Consider the following 15,138-nt stretch of genomic DNA (forward strand, 5'->3'; position numbering starts at 1 on the left):
GGGGGGGAGGGCAAACTTCTCTATGAATTTTAACATTCTTTCAGGAGAAGAAGAGGAACCAGAACCACAGAGTCCTGGAAGCCATAAATATTGGAGATTTCTTAGATAGATGATTAAATAATAATTAGAGTGTGTCTGCCCCATCGAGGTGTATAGCTTGTATTTATATCAATTGACTTTTGAGTTCGTTGTGTGGGCATTATGTGGGTTAAATTTTCCTAATATAAATCTGACTGATAAATTACAAGCTTCTAGAGTCTTGATTTTACTGGGTTACTGGGATCTGTGACTGATAACCACAGGGGTGGATGGCTGGGAATGTGAGCAGCATCTGCATCAAGAGAACCAGGAGATGGGCAGTCACTGCATGGGGCTAGCCATGGAAGCAGCGAGGTCACTGGGTCCAGAGAGTAGCTGGCACTGGCGTGGGATGGTGCCTTTTAAACTATTTCCCACAACAGGCCAACCAGTGTGGGGTAGGAATCCACTGGAAATTTGGGATTCTTGGCCTATGAGTTAGAGATTTAATCTGGGCAATCAGAGTGGAGTCCAGTCTGAGGAGAGTCTGGTCACTTGATGCCTTGACAGGGGAATCTTGAAACAAAGAAAACAGGCAGTTTCTGCTTGCAGGCTCTGAGGTCCCCTGCTGTGAAAAGTACAGGCTGCTCTGAGCCACAGAGAGGCAAGAAGGGAAGCTGTGTACCTCCTTAACAGATGTTGATTGGAGTATGATTTAATTCAAAAAATTGGGATTATTTGCTTTTAGGATAGATTTAAATACAGATTTTGTCTGAATCATGTGGGGAATTTTGCCTGTGGTTTGGAACTAGAATAGGGAAAATTAACTGACTCCTAAGTAGAGAGCAATGATAGTTGCCTGGTATGAACAGATGTCTGTGCTATTAATTAATTGCCTGCTACTAATAGATGTCTGTGGCTCCTGGTAGAGAGTATAACAGATAGATGGTATATTAAAGTCTGCAGGAATGCATATTCTTTGAAGGTGGGCTCCACAGGAATTTTGGGTTAATCCCTTGGTATGACAAATTAGAACAGGTCTAAAAATAGACTCATACAGTATTGCTTAGTTTACTTCACTTGTTTTAAATTCTTTTAATTTCAAAATGGGTGTCATTTTGAGTTTTGTGTTATATTATTCTTCAGGGAGAGAGGTCAAGGTAAAGGTTTTTTTTCTGGTTGCTGGCTCAAAGACATGCTATTTTGGGAGAAAGGTTTTTGTCTTTGCATTTTTAGAAAAGATGATTAGTGTCTATACACCTTCCAGAGTTATATGGATCATATATAACAAAGGAGGACCACCTGAAAATAGATTTAGGTGCATCAAACAACAACAAAAAAAGATTCTTTGTGCCGTTCTTCACATGGCATGTATGAAGACTTATGATTGGAGCAAAATTTCATCCTAACTAGTCTGAACACTCTCCACAAACTAATACAATCCATACAGATATCTTGATGATACTAAAATTTTGTTTTGAGATTTGTATATTACAGAATACACAGCTTTGGTGAGTCTCATCATCAGACATGCTGAACTGTCCTGATTGTACTCCTAATGTCTTGGACTTTAAGCCAGATTCAGTCAGGACACAGACATCAGAGACAATCATTGGTGTGGCCTTCTTAAGGCCAACCAACTCCCCCCTTTTCCCTCCCCGACCCCTTCAAAGATATCTCAACACCCATATTCAGTTTGAAGAAGTTTTGAAGACTCATAGCCCCAGTTCCCTGGACTTGGGGGGTCTAGAGGTGGTTATTCTAGTTGTCTTTGTGAGGAATTTTGAAATAGTCATAACTTGAACTTGGAGGAAATAGCTAGAATTGATTGTGCAGCCATAATGTCTTATGGTAGATATCTTTACAATAGTTACTAAGTTGAAGTCATGATTTCTTATTTTGGTACAGAATTTATCTTGATAAAGAATCAAGGTTTTCGTTAGTTTAAATTTCTTTTATTGATACAAAAAATTTAAAAGTACAAGGCTTGATCCCAGTCCTTCTTTAGTTGTCATTATAAACTTATTTGAGATGTTTAAGCCTATGAGTTATGGGCCAGGTAGCAAATTCATTGGTTTGAGTTTATTGTTAGGATGTTTTCAGATATTTTAATTATAAATAGCTGAGACTACTTAATGGACAACAGTCCAGATTACTTTACATAGATAGCTGGTTTTCAAAAATATCAGAAATCCACAAAGTGTGACATTTAATGTTATTTATTCACTTCTTGTTGAGAAAACTCTCTTCCTAACAGCTCCCCATTCATGCAGCTGAGCACCTCTGCCTCCAGGTGAGGTTATACATTGTGGCTAAGTGGCCACTGGGCAGAAATTGCCTACCTCTCCTGCAGACCTGTACTGTTCTTGAAAGGACACAAGTTACAGGTTAGGACAACTTAGTTCTGCCGAGACAGAATAAGCTAGTCCTTAATAATTTCTGTTTTTCAAGGTCTGTCAGATAATTCTTGGCCAGAAAGCTGAAGACTGATGCTTCAACTTCCTTACTTACTGGGGTTGTGTAGGTAAGCAGCTGTCTCTACAATTTATCTCAGTCCTGGAAGCTGTGTTATGCTTCCTATATTTTCAGATAATGTTGGTTGTTCTTAAATTTCTGATGGGGTTGAAATACTACTTATAGTCTCATAGAGCCAACCCAGGCTATTTAGCATTGAGACAAAATATTTGAGAAGATAGTTTTCAGAGAGTATACAAGCTAAACCAGGATATAACATGGATATATAAGCCTTTTTAAGTTTGGATAGATAACAGAATATTCTATTTATTTGACAAAAGTGATGGACTGGGTGTTAGATATATCTCATACTTTATAAATTACAAAGTGATAATAGTTGTGCTCAGTTATATCTGAGATAAAAGAGTCTTTTAACTGGACAGAAAGAGGGGAATATGGATTGTTGTCTGTATGCAGGTAAGGGCAGTAAAACCAGATAAGGTGAGAACCTGTGATTGGGCAGTAAAAAAGGAAGGCAGGCTGCGAATTTTAGAGATGGGGACAGAGAATACAGAGAGGGGGAAGAAGAGGAGAGGAAGAGATAATAGGACTTATAGAAGGAGGAGGAGGAGGAGGAGGAGGAGGGGAAGGAGGAGGAGGAGGAGGAGCAGAAGGAAGAGGAGAAGCAGAGGCAGAAGCAGAAGCAGAAGCAGAAGAAGCAGAAGCAGAAGCAGAAGCAGAAGCAGAAGAAGCAGAAGCAGAAGCAGAAGCAGAAGCAGAAGAAGCAGAAGAAGCAGAAGCAGAAGCAGAAGCAGAAGCAGAAGAAGAAGAAGAAGAAGAAGAAGAAGAAGAAGAAGAAGAAGAAGAAGAAGAAGAAGGAAGAAGGCCAGAACCACACAGTCCTAGGAGCCATACGTATTAAAGGTTTCTTAGATAGGTGATTTAAATAATAATTAGGGTGTGTCTGTCCCATCTAGGTATGTAGCTTGTGTTTATATCAATTGAGTTTTGAGTTCATTGTGCGGGCATTTTGTGGATTGAGAATTTCTTAATATAAATGTGACTGATAAATTACAAAAAAATAAAGAAAAGAGAAAGAAAGATCACTTGAGTAAAGTTTCATGAATCCAAGCTGTCACAAAGACAAGCAAGCCACATGTAGGAAAAACATATTTTTCCATAAAGGCATATAAATAAGTAACAATACCCAGTTGGGATATATATTCTGAAGTAAACTCATTTCTATCAGCTATACTTGAGAGGGGCACAGTTCCAAGAACAATTCCATGTTTTTTATGGTCTTGTTTTCTTGGAATTTTTTTTTACAAGACTTCAGAAATCCCCTAGAATTCTCCCTAGAACATTCCATTCTTGGACCATATTCCAACAATACCCCTCATCATTTTCTGAGACAGAGTTTTGAATAGCATATGCTAGTTTCAAACTTCCTATGTTGCTAAGGCTGGCCTTGAACTCTGGACCTGTCTGCCTCTACCTTTAAAGTGCTGGCATTATAGGCATGTACACCATAACTCAAATGAATCCCTATTCGGAGGGCTGCCATCTGAAATCTGGATTCTTCCTGAAAACCCCTCATTTCTTTATCCTCCATATTCAATCAACCATTATGCTGCTTTTCTTATAAATATCACTCCTATGTTTTAATAAAGGAATACTATTAGCATTTTAAAATACTTATTGCCACCACCCAAGTTCAAACTTCATCTTTTCTTTATTGAATCATTATAATAATAGCCTCCATGGTGGCAGCCTCTCAAATGTCCTTAACTTCTGATACAGCAAAACTTCCAAAACAAGCTGCCAAAAAACCCTATGGTTTTCATCTCAATCTATCACTTCCTTGTTTGCTTGGTTTGACGGAAGCTAGGTACCCATTTTTTCAGCTGATGAGGGACAGACATACAAATAAATTTGGTAAAGCTTCCAGGACAGCTATCAAGTAACTAAAATTCTCAATCCAATATTCCAAAAAACCTAGATGCTGCCAGCAGCCATTGAGTGAACATGTATAAGGGACCTTCCTGAGTTGATCATCAGAGGTGATGTAGATCTGGACAGCATCTCAGTTACAGCTTTGTGAGTGCCAAGCCAATGATACCACCTGAACTGTGTTTGGACTTCTGCCCCTCAGAAACTGAAATATTGTGTTTGTTGTAAGCAACTAAGTTTGAGTATCTCAATTAAATAATAATGGACTCTGCCACAGGAACCAAAGTTTTATTTTCAAAGAAAGAATAATTGTGTTGTTTCCTATTTAAAAAATTAAAATTGCCTCTAATTGCCACAGTAATTAAGTCTCAAATCCATAGCTGGGCTTTTGAAGACCTACAGTGTGGCCTCTGTATGCTTTGGAGCCTTATTGTCACACAACCTTCCCCACCCTGCTATAGGACTTCTTGAGTTTTCCAGGTGTTAGTATTTACACACCACACCCATCCCTTGTTTACACATACTGTTCCAATTGTTTGTTTTGAATATACCACACTTCCCTATAGCTTACTCATCCTGCTCCCTCTGCCTGGGAGGATGTCCTTCACTCTCCATCTGTTCATTGCTTTTCTGCCTTTATAGCTCCCTCACAGGCCAACCAGTATCGGTAGGTTTCACCAAGCCTCGTCATCTGTTCTGGTTTCCTGAAACCAGAATTCCTGAGGCAAAACAAAACAAAACAAAACAAAAACAGAAAACTTTGCTTTCATCTTAATCACCAGAAAGAATAGTGAATGGATGTTCTGCCACTTTTTAACATGAGATCTATACAGATTACAGATTATCATGATTTGTATGCACATATTTGTTCAATAATTCATTTCCTTGAGTATTTATTAAATGGTTTTCTGTGACAATACCTTCTTGGCCTTGAAAATATTGGATCGTAACAAAATTCCTGGCTCAACAAATAGAATGAATGGTAAATAGAAAAAACTAAAGAGCGTGCTTCTGAATTTCAATAGATGAAAAGAGGTGGAAAATCACATGTTGTCAATTCAAGTTATTCTTAACCTTTGTATCATTGTGCTAATATCATTAAATGTCAAATGCTAAGAAATTTAAATTAGGAGTCCTAAAAATAATGTCATGCCAATATCAAAAGACCAGGCATTTAGTTGTGGCTAATTGACTAAATATTCTGGAGCAAACACTTCCTTTCTCTTTGTCTCACTTTGGTATTTTATCAGAGAAGGTCTGACTCTCATACTAAATATCTTTTGTCTTAAACTTATTTGACATGAATATTCTCAAAGGACAAGAATCTAGATTCTATGTGTGTATTCAACCTGTGAGAGTCAGAAGGATTTGGAAGAGAATGATGAAGCCATGGCAAATTCAGACTTTTCTGGACTTGCTCGCTACCAAAGTATTTTCTCAGGAGAAATGAAAACAAGCTCATAAAGAAAAGCCTACATGTGAATGTTTACATTAGCTTTGTTAATGTATATTATATTCAAATATACATTGATGTATTTAGTATATTTATTAATATGCAAAACCTAGATATAACCTGAGCATCCTTCAACTGGTGACTGGACAAACAAACTATGGAATATTCATTCATGGAATAGAATAGTATCTGGCAAGTAAAGTAACAGCTGAGTGTGAAAAAACACATATGAGTCTCAAACTTATTATAATAAGGAATCAGATATATTGTATAATTTTCTTTACATAATGAAGTCTGTGTGTTAGTAACTACCAGAGACTGGGATATGGGGTTACACTTTCTACAGGTTTAACACAGAGGAAAATTTTGAGGTGAAGAACTTTAACCCTGACTACAGGGGTTTTATACAAGTCTATTCCTTTGTCACTGATGGAGTAAATTTTATTGTATGTATTTTTATATTGATAGGAAAATATAATAGAACCGAAGAAATATTGAAACATATGCTTTCTCGGAGTAAAGAATGGCATCTAAATGTGAATTTCAAAGATAGAGAATATTAAATAGAACTATTCAATGCCAAATTTCTCAATACTCTCAGAATCAACATATATACTCAATACACCCCAGAGCGCATTTTCTTGGTAGGTTTTTATTAATAAAATGGTACATCCCTGGAAATCATCCAGTACATTTATCAACCAACTAAAGATTAAGGACACTTGGTGGAAAGACTCTTTGGAGAAGAAGAAATTGATGCACATCTGAAGCTGACTGAAGCTTGCTGAAGCTGCCAGGGCCAGTGAGACTATTAGGGCCTCTGGTGCTCTGAGATGCCACCACCCACAGCATCACAGCCTAGTTAAATCTAAACAAACAGGGCCCAAATTCTAAACACTGATCAAGCCAGGTGTTTCAATATCATTTGTGTTGAAATGCTGACCCCTTGTGTCTGTGAGCTATTAAATCCTGGGACTGATTTCTCAGCCTTATTTATGTGGATGGTAATAAAAGAGCCAAACAAGCAGATCCCCAATGTGATTCATCCTGAAAACTACATTTGGCACTAACAACTCATGCTATCTCTGTTTCCTTTCACTTGCCAAGGACTTCTATGTGTTAGCAATTTATCCCAGGAAAGAATATAATCATCAGAAGCAGGTGAAGTTACCATGTTCCATAAACTTAAGAAAAAAATAAACAAAGACATAAAGAAAAGCAGGGTGTGTGTGTGTGTGTGTGTGTGTGTGTGTGTGTGTGTGTGAATCCTTAGTTCACTTTGCCTTTTTCAGAATAATTACTCAGCCTGCTGTTTAATTTCATTATACTACTTTGAATTATTTTAATGGCACATGCCTTGCTGCTTGCTGCTTACTCTCACAGTAAAGCTAACATAGGGATTTGCATATTACCTATCTGGTGATAATTGTATTTGGTCCTGGGCAGAAATGGTATTAACATACAAATTCTATACATATTTGTATATGAGAAAAGAATCACTTTGATGATGTAAAGGTTAATCTTGTCAACTTGATTGGATTAAAAAAAAAAAAGAACCTAAGATATCTCTGAGAGTGCCTGTAGAGATGTTTTCAAAAAGGATTAACTAAGAGGGAAGAACCAACTTGAATAGCAGCAATTCGGTTTGGTGGTCTGGATAAGATAACAGAGGGCAAAGGAAAAAAATTTTTCTCTGCTTCCCAGTCACTGTAATATGGGCCTCTTAAACCATGGTGCTCCCTCTGAAAACATGGGCTTATATAAATCTTTCATTCCTCACATCTTTCACAGAGGTATGCCATCACCACAATACCAAGTCTAACAGGGAGAAGCTGTCAAATGTTGCATTTACTTAGCCCATTTACTTGACACACTTAAGTACTGGTTAGAGGCCAGACTATCAGAGAATCACCAATGCATCCTCCATCTCACCACCTCTTCCTTCTTAGACATTCTAACTCAACAGAATCTCTGTATCAGTTGTTCTCAACCTCCTTAATGCTATGACCCTTTTATGCAGTATACAGGTTATGGTGACCCCCAACCATAAAATTATTTTAATTGCTACTTAATAACTGTGACACTGCTACTATTATGAATTGAAATGCATATATCTGATATGCAGGATTTATTTGATATGGAACCTTGTGAGAGGGTTATTTGATGTTCCCAAAAGGTATTGCTGCCTGTGGAAAGACGCGGCTTTTGCTGACAGCATTCGCCATTACAAGATGGCGCTGGCATCCGGTGCTCCTCCAAGTAAACAAGTAAACCGTGCATGTGCTATGGTAAAAAAGCGCCAAGTCACAGCCCATCCCGGGGCATTTTGGCGGGTAACGAGTAAGCAGCCAATCAGAAGTGAACACGCCTCTCCAAGGGTATATAAACAGTGCCTTTTTGGGGCCCGGGGGTCTTTCCTCCTTTTCATTGGAATAAACGTTTGCTGTGGAAGGATCCTGGTGCCCTCGTGCGTTCTTGCTGGCGAGACAATTACACGCGGGTCACAGCTGCCCACAAGTTGAAAACCACTGGCTTACACATAAACTCTATATATTTTCTAGGCCCAGGTATTATTTTCTGCTGTCATCAGAAACACAGTTAATAGGATGTCTTACTTGCAGCTTCATTTACTCAAATGTAGCCCTCTTTTACGTCAGGCACAGAGTTGTTTTTTTGCAAAAAAATGAGGACAGATAGGAAAGAGCTTCTTATGTAATATTATTGTTTCAACACTAATATATTTGGTATCCCCTTTTATCCTTCAAAAAATAAAAAACTAAGACAAAATTTCAAAATGCAGAACATAAATTTTGACTTAAAACATTTAGCACCAATTAACATTTAAAAAGAAATAAACTGTCTTTGCATTATGACTTTGTCATGGGTAACAAAGGATGATTTTTCCCAGGTGCCAGCACTTTGATACCCATCTAGAACTGAGGTCTGCACAATACTTTTTGCTTGCTTCTAAAACAATTTATAGCAATCAGTGTGTTATTTTTAAGTATGATTAAATTTTTCATAACTATTTAAATAATTTAATATATATGTATATATATATTAATTTAAATGTTACTATTTTAAAATAAAACTCATAAGTCTTTTTATAAATGTAGAATTGTGATCATTCTTCTAAACGACCTATTTAATACCTAATGTAGCTAACTATATTGCCATACCCCTACTCCTTTTCTCTTACACAATGACCTTTTGTCTCATCAAATTATTACAACATTGATAATTTTAAGGCATTTAAAATACAAACAAATCTATATATAGCATCAAAACATACACTTAGCTCAGTGAATCGAAGTTCACTTGACTACAGCTGGGTACCATAATGCTGAGACCTTACATGGTATGGCTCCAGGAACCATCTCTAGAGGAGATGTTGGAATGAAGAAAGGACAGACACAGACATGTGAACACAGAAAAGCTGGCCTCTCAGATGTAGGCACCAAAGCATCCCACAAGTTCAACATGTTTGTTATATTCAGTTGAACAGGGTTGCAGAATTATTTAATACAGTTCAACAAGGATGTGAGTTTATTATATTCAGATAAGCAAGGAGGCAGGGCTATTGTATACAGCTAGAGTAGAAGGAAAGTTTAGCTAATATTGGTAGGAAAAGTCTTTGGGGAGAAGACTTCAGGCTATAAACATCTTATAGAGGATGTTTTCTGCACACAGTATCAGCATTTGCACTTGGACCTGAGAAAGTCTGCCCTCTTTCTGAGCCTCACCCATAGGGATGAGACACTGGGGCCATGACACATGGCCATGTCATTCAAGACAATCCTCCCTACAGCACAGGCTCAGGGTATCCAATGTAATCAACAGTGACCATGAAACAAATCCTGTTTTAGAGATGTGTACGTGAGGGAAATACACTGATAAGTATTGAGGCCATGTAGTTGAGTGACCACATTGAAGGGGAACATAAGAAGAGCTTTGGGGAGGCAGAGGAAGTGAGTGTGAAGCCAGCCTCAACAACAACATAGTGAGTTACAGGTCACTCCAGGCTACACAGGGAAACCTATTCCCACAAATAGACAGACAGGCAATTTTATTTATGGTGCCAGCTACTTTTCTATTCTAGAATTAGGATTCACTCTTTGGGAAGTTTCCCAGTGTATCTGAAATCTGGACTTGGCCTTGTAGGCTGGAAGCAGACAACCAAGATGCAGTGGATCTCCTAAAGAGATTCTTACATTATGGCTTTTAGATCAGCAGCAGCAGCAACTTCACACTTGTTTGAAATATAACTTTTCTGGTTACAAACATGCAATCAGAATGTCTTGGGGCACAATACTCTCCCAAACCTTCTAGGTGTTTTCAGTATGTGCAGAAGTTGGAAAACCATTGCCTTCAGAGAACCAAATGTGAGAAAGCAGAAAAAATGTTGTTGCTCTATCTATAAAATCACACATAGATATAGAGATTTTTTTTATTTTATGTGTATAAGTATTTTGACTGTATGTATGTCTGAGCATCATCTGAATGCTTGGTACCATCAAAGATCAGAGCAGAGAATCAGATCCCTTGGAACTGGAGTTACAGATTTTGTGAACCACAATATAGGTGCTGGAAACCGAACTGAGGTTTTTCACAAAAACAGCCAGTTTGTTTTTGTTTTTGCTTTTGAGCACTGAGCAATCTCTCCAGCCCTCTAAAATCTCCTAAAAATGCCTCACCCCCCCCTTTTCCTGGCTATTCCCGTAGAAGCTGAGAGATAAGGTGTGGGTCTATGCTTGAGTCACAATCCCCACAGTGGAATTCCTTGAGGCACAGTAGCAGCAGTTCCAGTTAGTCAGAATCCCTAAAAGTAAGCTGGACCTTGGGAAGGCCCACTATCACTTTGTATAACTTAGAAAGCCTAACCATGGAGACCCTAATTGTTACACTTAATGTGCTTGCATTATTTTTTGCAAAGAAATTGCTTCTTCTTATGAAGATAATTTGAGGCTAAAAGATAATGCTACAGCATCAAATCATGACAAGATTATTTCTCTTTTAATCTCTTTTATGTAGTGTCCAGAGAAAGTCACTACATAAGGACTTTAAAACATCTTTTTAAAAAAAAATGTAAATATGCATGTAGTGGACAGGGTTGTGTGCTACAAGTGCAGGTGGGGGCCAGAGGAGCTTAGGGCTTAGGCTGACAAGTGGAGGCCAGAGGAACTCGAGCTCTAGGGCTAGATTGACAAATAGGAGCCAGGAACCAGACTTGGGTCCTCTGCAAGAGCAGTGCATGCTCTAACCACTGAGCCAGCTCTCTAGAACCTGTAACATATTTTTTGGTACTTAACAAAATAATGGTGCAAAGCAGAAAGAAAGAGAACATTGTGTGAACTCAGTGCCTTACAGGATCAAATTTGTAGCTTGAATTGAATAGCTTCTTTGCATAGTCACTATCAATTGTGGCAGAAAATACAGATTTTCCCCCCTGAAGTCATGTCTAGAAGTTCTGATTATGTAAAATTTATCAATGAACAAGCTTGATTAAAAAAAAAAACTTTAGGAAATTATGGTATCGATGACTTGAGAATATGTTATATAAACGGAACCATTATATTAAAGTTTTTACCTAGCTACTTACACTAATGAAACATCAAACTCAAGGAAAAAATTGTTATTCTAGGCTGCTTGACAGTCATCTCCTTCGGACTTGGGTGTTTGGAGGTGGTGTTGCTGGTCCAGAACATCATGGCTGAAGTGGAATGGAGCAGTCAGGGGCAGAATGAAGAAATTGAAGCAATGGCAGCCATTTATGGCGAGGAGTGGTGTGTCATTGATGAACATGCCAAAATATTTTGTATTAGAATCACTGACTTCATGGATGGCCCCAAATGGACACTTTATTTACAGGTGATGTTACCAAGTGAGTAACCGGGTACAGCACCACCTGTTCATCAGTTGAATGCTCCTTGGCTGAAAGGGCAAGAACATGCAGACTTATCAAACAGCCTTGAGGATACATATGTACAGAACATTGATGAATGTATTCTTTACCAGTGAGTGGAGAAAATAAGAGATGCTCTGATGCAGAAACCTCAGCTAACCGAGCCAGGCCCAGAAGAAAACTGAAGAGGAAGAAGAGGTTGAGGTTGAAGACGATCCTGTTCTAGAACACCCACCGGAAACTCCAGTTAGAACATTAGACCTCAAAATCAGTGAAAGTGCACCACCAGAAACAGAAGACTTGCCCCCAGTTGCTCACGGCGTCCCTATCACAGACCGGAGGAGCACCTTTCATGGACATGTGGCCCCCGTCGTCTGTCCTGAACAGGTGAAAATGGTTCTTGGCAAGTTGTGTGAGAATAAGAAGACTGCCAGTGCCGCTCACAATATCTATGCCTACAAGATCTACTGTGAGGATAAACAGATCTTCTTGCAGGACTGTGAAGATGATGGAGAGACAGCTGCTGGGGGCTGCCTTCTTCATTTCATTTCATGGAGATTTTGAATGTCATGGTGGTTGTATCCCACTGGTATGGAGGGATCCTGTTGGGGCCTGATCATTTCAAACACATCAACAACTGTGCCAGGAACATCCTGATAGAGAAGAACTTCACAAGTACCCCTGAGGTGTCAACTAAGAATTTGAGAAATAAGAAAGTCAAAAAAGGCAAGAAGAAGAATGAGCATTAATCCTTGACCCTGTGTGAAAGGTTAATTTTCCAGTCACTGTGCACATGTTCCCAGTGGTCACCGGAGTCCATTAAGATAGCACACTGACAGCTCAAGACAGCCCATTCATCATCATCATACCAGCATTGTGTTTCCTGCTCTGGTTCTACCATTTGCCAGAACTAGAGAACCTAGAACATATTCCCATGTGTCTCACATTTATTGGGAGAATTGCTGTGAGCTTATTTGCCATTTCATAAAATACTAGGAAGTGACACATGCACAGTGTTGTTCCTGAGCTAACTGTCCACGGCAGTCTTGTCACGTGCCTTTGTTAGGTGGGGAAGATGTCTCCAGAGGAATAGAAATGCCACACTTATGACAGGAATTGTCATGCTGTTAGATGAATGTTGCCTTCACTGTTCCCGAGAGCTTTTCAGAGTAGGAGTCCATTGAAGATGGGGGGGTCGGGTCTTGGGGAGTCTTTCTCTTGTGATTTCACAAGTTAGTCACGCTTCCTTTCATAGTATTCATCATGGAGTAATAGTTTACGTGAAAACCCAGGGGTATTCATCTGTGATCATGTGCCAAAGTGATAGTTTACATATTTGCTAGTCCAAGTGTTACTCCTCAGTTTCTTTGCAAATTGGTGACTGGGAAATTTCAAAAAGTTAGTATTTTTTAGTCACTGCCTTTTATTGTTTGATTCCTGTAGTGACACACAGTGAGCATTCAGTCTCAGTAGTCCCTCTGTCCCTTAAGTGTGTTGTGGTAACATTCCGGTGTCTCTGAAGGATCTGGAAGCACTTCCTTGTGTTTTTCCTGTGCTCTGGTCAACTCACTTGCAGAACAAGATAGAGACAGCAGGACACCACAGGAGCAGGCTGGCAACTGCACCAGTTTGATACACATTTGCCGTTTGAACTCTGGCCAGATTTTCTTTATTCTGTGATTTTTGTTGAGAGGTAGAGGGACAAATTGTTTGATTAAATAAAAAACTCTTTCCCTGCAAATGTTTGTCTAATCTCTCTTTTTAACAAGTATTTTATTTTTTTATCTGCATAGTACATAAGAAATAGGACAGAAAAATTCCCTTTGACATGTAGGTAAGCTGCACCCTGTTATTGTTCAGAAATAAATTGATCAAGTGATCACAAGCTAGTTTGATTCCCCTCCCAAGGAAGAGTCAGGTGTTAGGAGGCAGCTTTGGGAGAATGCTGGAGCATAGAAAGTGTCTGAAGTTGGGCAGATGTTTTTCTCTTAATTTTTAAGCTTGAAAGGTCCACATCCTCACTTAATATTTTAAATAGGAATCCAGTAGCCAGCTTTACACTAGAGTGGGATCTGAGACAGAAGTCTTATTTTCAACATTATTTAATGTTGTAAATTATCAAGAAGTATAGGATGACCTATATGTGTGTATTTGGAACATTTACCTCTGTTTCCATGAAATGCTAAATATATCCTATGTATTAATTATTATAGAACTTAGACAGTATTTGCTGAAGATAATGATATAATCTTGACATTTCAGACCTGTGAAAAGTAATTAAAAACACTAAGAATTTTATGCTGCAGAAAAAAGGAGTTAATTGTGGGGCGCCGCCTCACCGATAAGGAGACCGCCACGCTCAGGATTCTTCTGACAGCAGTTTATTGTTACAGCTCTTTTAGATGGCAGTGAGGTGAGGGACACCAAGCCCCAAAAACCTGTGGCTTATATAGAGCTTTAGGAGACGTGCCACACACTCATTGGCTCTTATGATGTCGCCAAATTAGCATACTGGTTTTCGCGCCTTGCGCAGGCGCACATTCAAGCAAGGCTCGCAAGAAGAACCAGGAAGCAGGAAACCGGCGCCATGTTGCAATGGTGAACGTGGCTCCTAACATCTGCCCCTTTTTTATTAAATTGCTGCAACAATTTTCCAACTGTTATTTTGCCGATCAAGCCCACCGTTCTACCAGTAAGGCGTTCAAGGCAGTTAAACAGTATTGAGACCCTCCACACTTATGTCCCGTGCAATGGGAACCAGAGCCCTGGGACGTGTGGAGGACTACCACTCAGGATTCCTGGTGCAATGGGAACACGAGCCCTCAGGGTATCCCATTGAATGATAGTGTCTCATTGTTTAAGCATATTCAACCAAGCTTGAGGGGATGTTCCCTGCTCTAAGGCAAGCAGTGCTTGAGTGATAAGTACTTTATCTCTACGATGTTGTTTTTTAAATTTGCAGAGCAACCAGAGTGTGATCAGCACTCCCCCAAAGATCATACAGCCAAACATTCCCACCCCCACCCACTCCTTAAAAAAGGAGAAGGCGGACGTGAGCCAGGAAGTGAAGTCTCCAACATCAATCGGGTTTATTCTGGTCCCATTCAAAACAGCAATCTTGAGCAGGAGTTCTTCTTGTAGCTCCTCAGCCTGTTGTGACCAATTTCCTTGTAAAAAAATAGATAATTTAGTACTTTCTGTAAAAGACTCATTATTATATTTCAAGGGTGTGATACACATGTGTTTAGTATGACTTATACAGCTTACTTGAAGAATATCAGCAATTTCTTCCATTTTACTTTGTAATAGATCTATTCGCTGATTAGCAAGTAGTATCCCAGAAATCAAATGGCTATTCATT

The 15,138-nt window shown here is 39.0% G+C and overlaps 1 pseudogene; it reads left to right on the top strand.

Annotated features, from left to right (window-relative positions):
* Nucleotides 1–11,581: 11,581 nt before the first annotated feature.
* On the top strand, nucleotides 11,582–12,526 carry LOC114637711 (annotated as a pseudogene).
* The last annotated feature ends 2,612 nt before the right edge of the window (nucleotides 12,527–15,138 follow it).

This window comes from Grammomys surdaster, unplaced genomic scaffold (genome assembly GCF_004785775.1).
Source record: "Grammomys surdaster isolate TR1022 unplaced genomic scaffold, NIH_TR_1.0 125372, whole genome shotgun sequence".
Lineage (NCBI taxonomy): Eukaryota > Metazoa > Chordata > Mammalia > Rodentia > Muridae > Grammomys > Grammomys surdaster.